The sequence below is a fragment of the Aquarana catesbeiana genome, linkage group LG01 (assembly GCF_042186555.1).
Source record: "Aquarana catesbeiana isolate 2022-GZ linkage group LG01, ASM4218655v1, whole genome shotgun sequence".
Classification (NCBI taxonomy): Eukaryota; Metazoa; Chordata; class Amphibia; order Anura; family Ranidae; genus Aquarana; species Aquarana catesbeiana.
This window is the reverse complement of record NC_133324.1, coordinates 446776610-446784325: the sequence shown is the minus strand read 5'-3', so window position 1 is coordinate 446784325 and position 7716 is coordinate 446776610.

Here is a 7716-nt window from a genome sequence, read left to right as displayed (position 1 = left end):
TCTCCCATAAATCTTTGCTCCAAGCCAGCAGCCGTGTTTCGTAACTAGCCTACTCCAGACATTTGAGAGGGAACACCTGCTGCCATGGAGTCTATCAGGAAAGGAAAATTACGCCCCGCCTCTACTACTACCCTATAGAACTCCACTCCCATAAATCTTTGCTCCGAGCCAGCGGCCATGTTCGATAACTAGAATAATTCAGTCATTGGGAGGGAACTCCTAGTGCCATGGAGTCCATCCGGAAAGGAAAATTACGGTAAGTATTTGATAGGGAATTTGACGTTTTCCTGACAGACTCCATGGTAGCATACTTGTGGGAAATAACTCGCCGTACACACCCGGGTGGGCAAAATGTTGAGCAAAGAAAGTTTAACACCGTCAACTGACAGTACTTGTAAACCAAAATTAACCAAAGATAGGGCAGCTGGTTCAACACAGTAATGGGACACAAACGTGTTCATAGACGACCAGGAAGCTGCCCTGCAAATTACTTCGGGAGCTACATGACGCAAAGCTGCCCAAGATGTAGACCCACTCCTGGTCCGGTGAGCAAACACTACTTTCAAAGGAGCCAAACCATTGGCTCTGTGAGCCTGTTGGATGACCTAGGCAATCCGTGTTTGATGTGAAGTAAAGACAGCACAAGCCATTACTGTACAGAGGCCATGTTCAGCACAAGCCATTACTGTACAGAAGCCATGTTCATTGAATAATAACCAGCAGGAACAGGAAACACCACACAGGAAGGGAGTACAACAGAGATGCACCATAGAGTTGCATTTAAAGAAACACAACATCCACGACAATCCGTGCCACCATCGCCCTAGATGAGGAACGTTTCTCTGTCCTTTCTGGCACATGGAAGACCTTGACAACCATGGACGCAGTAATAATCTGCGGGTCCATGGTGTCCCAGAGTCGATTGAATATGATCAAATACAACAAACAGTAACAGCCATCTTTAACAATCTCCTAGACAGACCAGCCACAGAACGTATTGAGACGGAAAGAATACATTGTGCATTACATCCAAAAGGGAGGAACACAGATCCACCACAAGACATAATCTGCTGCCTAACCAGTTTCCGCATTAAGGAAGAGATACTGAGAAAAGCACGCAACAGAATACATATGTTTGAGAGATCTTGATATATTTTGATATCGGCTAATTCATGGGTTATAACTCTGCAACATCGCAAAGATCTCATACCGCTATTAGACATTCTGTGGACAAGAGGGATTTACAACAAATGGAAATTTCCATTCTGCCTCTCGACATCCACAGCTGGCAGAACAGCTCTACTAAAAGTACCAGAGGACCTTCCGCAATTCTGCGATCGCCTAGGCATCGATATGGTCTAAATTCCTGAATGGTATGCAGAATTCCCTTCCCCCTCTTCCATTGGAGAACCCCACAGAGAAGATAGAATGGAAACACAGACCTACAGACGACACAGATCACCAGGACCAGATGCACCTCATCAGACTGTCCAAAGATCCCTACAGGGCCCAAGCCCCACCGCTTCCCCTGCTCACTGGAGGCCCAGACAAGAAACAATCTACCCTACATTAATAACATCCTGGATTACAACTAAGTACCATACAGTAATATACCAATATACACATGACTAATCTGTTTGCTTTAAAATAGTTTTGTTTTACCATGCAATGTTGATATGATGATAGTAATTATCCAAAGAATTCAATTACCCTTAATTGTAATAGAACTAAAACGTTTATGTTTACAAAATAATATCTATACAGATGCTGTCTAGGTAAGATTGAAAAACAGGTTTAAAGAATGAACACATACCTATTATACAATATAGACAGATACCAGTTGTGTTTTTTTTGTTTGTTACAAACATCCCATTATACCAGTCTTAAATTTCCGTGAGAGTCAAATATTTTAAATGTGACCTCAGTGGCAAAATTTCATGCAATACTCAAAAACCAAGCAGGCGCTTAAAGAGGTGAAACACATCCAGTTGTGTCTTTACCAAACGTTTTAAGCAAAGCTTGAATACAAACTGTTTTGGCGCTCAAAGTGACATTGAACAACCTCAGACATAAATCATCCAAGGACTACCTCTTGTGCTCAAAATAATTTACATAAGTTCAAAATGGTTTCTAGAGGTTTCCCATATTCATTTTGGATCTTCTCTGTTAGTTAAAAGGTTTAAGATGACTATGTGCTAGATGATATAAAGCTAAAATGCCATATAAAATGAAGGGGTTGAGACGAGAACAAGGGAATCAACCTACTCTTCTAAAAACCCTCTGATACTGAAAAATACAAACTATTAGGGTCAAACACTTATACATCTAATGACCAATTGGGAAATCCACATTTCCCTTGTTCTCGTGCCACCATATGTTTTCTCATACCGAAATGTCAATATAACCAACAAGTTTTAAAGTTGAAACATACTGTATTTATTGGCGTATAACACTCACTTTTTCACCATGAAAATCGGGTGCAAATAGCGTGTGCGTGTTATACGCCAATACTTTAATTTTAGCTGCCTCAGAGGGGACAGGGAGAGGGGTGGGACGAGCGCCGTCAGATTACATACAGTGAGAATCTCCTGTTTACTTGGCGGCCTCTGTAATAGAAAGTCCCGTCTCCTGGGCCGCCATTGGACCACTGTTCTGTCTATCATAGGAGATTCTCACTGTATGTAATCTGTCGGCGCTCGTCCCGCCCCCCTCCCTGTCTCCTCTAGGCTGCAGATGAGCATCGATCAGGCTGCACTGATGGCAGTGGTGAGGCTGCTGCAATGATGGCAGTGGTGAGGCTGCTGCATTGATGGGGCTGCATTGATGTGGACTAATGAGGCTGTATTGATGGCACTTTTGAGGCTGCAGATGGGCATTGATCAGGCTGCATTGATGGCAATGGTGAGGCTGCAGATGGGCACTGATCCTTATTTTGCTTCAAAGTTCCTTATTAAAAATTTAATTTTTTTTCCTGAAACTTCCCTCTTAAAATGAATGTGCGTGTTATACGCCGATAAATACGGTAGTTAAGAATTTTATTCACTAAGCAAAAACTCACCAGAGACTTTCACAAATACATAATTCAAAAAGTCTCTATATAAATACCACTTTTCTTACATCCTTTACCAGGCCTAGGCTCTCATCGCAAGTTCAGACTAGGTTATACCACCCCACAGCAGATAGCCTCCTAAAAGGCATAAACAATACATTGTGAACTTTCTCCTTTCTGCTGACCCCCCCCCGGTAAAGAACCTCACCCTAATCCCCATTCTAGGCAAGTTGGCAGGTTCTTCCTTGCCTCCCGGGTATACCCTACCTCTTCCCCATTCCCCCTATACACACCAGACCAACCACTCTACAAAGAACTACAATAAAAATATCACCTCATCTAGGGTGAATCTCACCCTTAAACAACCCTTCACCCATACAACTAAACTCCTAAATATAAATTTACACTCCCTTTTACTCCTTATTCCACAACCGTCCCCTAACACCCAAAAGAACATAATCAATCAACATGTCACAAAGAAAACAAGACTTCAAAACTGAAGCTGGTATCGATCAATGTCCAAGGTCTGAATATACCAGAAAAAGATACAGTTATTGACTCTAATGAACAAACAAAAAGCAGACATTGTACTGGTCCAAGAGACACATTTCAGAACTAATTAACAACTGAATTGACCGATCATTCCTTCCCTACGGTCTACCATGCAACCAATTGCCAAACAAAAACTAAAGGGGTATCAATACTCATCGCAAAACATTTGCCAATAAACAATACAGACACTCTTGCGGATAATGAAGGGAGATAGCTTTTTATAAAAGCTAACCTATATAACAAACCAATCACAATAGCAAACATATATTGCCCAAATACAAAACAAACCTAATTTTTAAATTCTATATCATCACATCTCTCCACCTTCAAAATAGGGATGCTGATTATGGGAGGGGATCTGAATATCCCTCTTCAGCCCACGATACATCCAATGGTACGACTTCCATTCCTTATCGAGCCCTGAAAAAAAATGAACCTCTCCATACAAGAACTCCAAGTCCACGATACGTGGCATACTTTAAATCCAAACACCGGTGACTACACCCACTTCTCTGTCCCACATAACAAATATCCTAGACTTGACTATTTCTTTCTTTCACAAACAGACCTACATAGACTGACCAATCCACCATAGAACCAGCAATTCTCTCGGACCACAATCCAATCACCACGACCCTGACTACACCCTCTCAAGAAAAATACTCCAAACTTTGCCGCCCAGACAAAAATCTGACCAAAAAGTTTACCTCATGCCTACAAACATACTTCAAAGAAAACATTGACCGCGCCCTATCGCCAATTTCGATTTGGGAAGCACACAAATGTGTACTAAGAGGAGAACTCATTGCAGCAGCTGCACACAGGAAAAAAAAAAAAAAAAAAAGAATATTAAAGCACAAATAGATAAAATCATAACACAAATCAAATCATTAGTTATAGGATGCATTAAGGTGAAAAAACACAAGGGTTTACAACCATTTTAATAGTACTTTGAAGCAATTAAAAACGGGAAAAAATCCCAGGACCAGATGGCTTATCTGCAGCCAATTATAAAACTTTTATATAGACACCCTTTCTACCCCATATTTAAAAACTTTCAGCTCCCTAGCATCCAAACCAAATGGTCTACAAGGTACACTAAAAGCACATATCTGCGTCATCCCTAAAAGGAGATAAAGACCATACGCTAGTAAACTACTACAGACCAATCTCATCACTAAATGTAGACCTTAGGCTCCTCTCTAAAATCATAGCTAATCGTTTATCATCACATATGACATCCCTGAACAATAAAGACCAAGTAGGCTTCATACAAGGAAGCAAAGCTAGAGAGATAACACCCTGAAAGCTCTAAACCTACACTATTGGATAACCAAAACTAATCAGAAGGGATTCTTTATCTCTTTGGACGTGGAGAAGGCATGTGATAGAGTGGCCTGGGACTAAATGAAAACAGTTCTGAAAAAAATAGGCTTAGGGCAGGGAATACTCACAACTTTATATTTGCACTGTACTCATCACCATCTGACAAAGTCTGAATTAATGGCCACCTATCAAATGCCTTTCCTATTTCAGATGGAACCAGACAAGGATGCCCTCTATCACCCCTACTCTATATACTCTCCCTTGAACCTCTATCAAATTGCATTAGAATGAAGAACATCTCAGGTATTGAGGTTACAGATCATACACATAAGATAGCAGCATTTGCAGACGATACACTACTCTTCCTAACCAACCCCAAACTACCATCCCTACTTTGTTGAAAAAATTTAAACAAAGGGCGCATGCGCGGAGCCACTCAAGGCAGTCATGACTGACCAGAGCTCCGCATCTACCGGGACTAAAACAGCCGATAGAAGCCAATTCCCGACGCCCGCGATCCAAATGGCAGCCTCCACATGTTCCCTAAACCCACCGAACAGCGCTACTATGGTTTTTAATGGGACCAAACCAAAAACCAAGCCAAAATCTATCAAAGAAGTGCTGGCACGCGCTACCGAGGGACGAGGCTCCCAGCAGCTGCAGTGAGAGGAGAGTCAGATAACGAATATGACATGACTCCTATAGCCCTGCAACACAACGGGACACAGCCAGATTTACTAACCCGCATTGAGAAAATGCTCACCAAAAACTGACCCCTGAAATCAGAGAAGTGGGCAGGCGCACTACAGTCCTAGAACACATAATGGATGTCCTTGATATCCTCACACACAACCATGCTGAAGACATGGAGACCCTCCGCGAGGAAAATGTCACCCTCCAGGCTCGCCTGGAGGACTTTGAAAACAGAGCCAGGAGATCTAATGTCCGCATTAGGGGATCCCTGAGACTGTTGAAGACCTTCAATCCACCATCACTGCGCTCTTTCAAGAGCTGGCTGCATTCATCCCAATCAAACGATTAGAGATGGACAGAATCCATAGATCCCTAGCCCTGCGACCGGAGGAGGGCCCTCCTCAGGATATTGTGGTAAAGCTCCTCTACCTCCGCATCAAAGAGCAGTTAATGACAGAAGCACGCAATAAAGAGACCCTGACCTTCTAAGGATACCACTACCAAATACAATATAGCCTGTCACCTCACAAGAATTGCAGACTGGAATTTACATGAAAAAAATAAAGACTGGATCCAGACAGAAAACACAGGTGCTCAAATCCCTCTACAAATGGCAGCCTGGCTACCTGGCTACAATATTTCTAGCCCTAGCTCTCCTCTGTAACTCAAAACTGGTAACCTGTAGAAATGTTAGGCGCAATGTTGAAGCATGACGTGTTGGGTATCAATTTACTCAGTGTAACATTATAGCTTTCACAATATAAAAAAAAAAAAAAAAAAATTGGACTAACTTAACTTTAACTAAAAGTATATTCTTTCCCAAAGGGTGTTAGAAAATTTTATATATATATATATATATATATATATATATATATATATATATATAAAAAAAAAAAAAAAACGACAATGTTTGGGGGTTCTAAGTAATTTTCTAGCAAAAAAAAAAAATAAATAAATTTAACTTGAAAACAAGTGTAAAAAAAAGGCTGAGGTATAAAGTGGTTAACAACTTGAGCCAAGGATACTAAAAAAGGTAACAAGCCTTCCTGGAGCTTGCTAAAGTATCAGTCGTGCTTGAGCTGTATACTAATGCAAGTTAAGCTCAAGACCCGTAGTGAGTGTAGGTCTGTCATAATGACAAACCAAGCTTGTAGTTAGACCAATCCTTATACGCTTCTCATCCCTTCCCAAATACAGCATCTTTTGCCAATTCAGTATTTTAGAATAGCAGCACTTTGGCTTCATGTACACATAGCCTGCTTTGACCACCAGCTGTGATTTTACCGTGTTTTGCAGCCAGAGGTCAAAACATTCCCATCTTGAACGAGACTCTCATGTGCAGGAGAGGGAGGTTGAAGCTCCCTTAACCGCAGAAGCACCTAAAAGCCTGTGTGTATGACACTTCTAAGGAATGAGTGAAGGAGCTGTAGTGTACATGAAGCCTAAATGAGTACATTTGTCTGTCACTCCACCCACGTTTGTGTACTATTGCACTAGTTACCAATACCACCATGTTGTCAGAGCAAAAAACTAAAGCCTCATACACCGGTATGATTGTTGGCCAACCGAGCATCTGATTTTTGTCAAAAGGGCATGTGCCGGGATCTTGTCTTGCATACTAACGGTACACAATTGTCATGCAAACACGACCGTAGTGACGTACTACAAGGAATTTCAGCTTGAGCGCCACCCTTTGGGCCTCTTCTGCCATTTTCGTGTTTGGTGAGTATTGATTTTGAGCATGCGAGTTTGTACTTTCGACTTGTGTGACGGATTTGTGTACTGACCATACAAAAATCTGACGTCAAACCATTAATTTACTAGCCTGTTATCCAACAATTGTCAAAAGGAGCGTTCTAACAGTAAGATTTTAGGACAGTCTGTCAGACAATCCCCTGCCAACAATTGTACCATGTGTACGAGGCTTTACAGTGCTATATTAAGAGGCCTCTGACCTCCCTAATGACCATATGTGTGATAGGCCAGACATTCAGAAGGTATTGGAGCCAGAGACAAGGAAACCCAACATTTTTCAGAAGAGGTCAGCAATGGGACTAACATTTCTTTAGTCTGTATAACAGTATACATTGAAAATA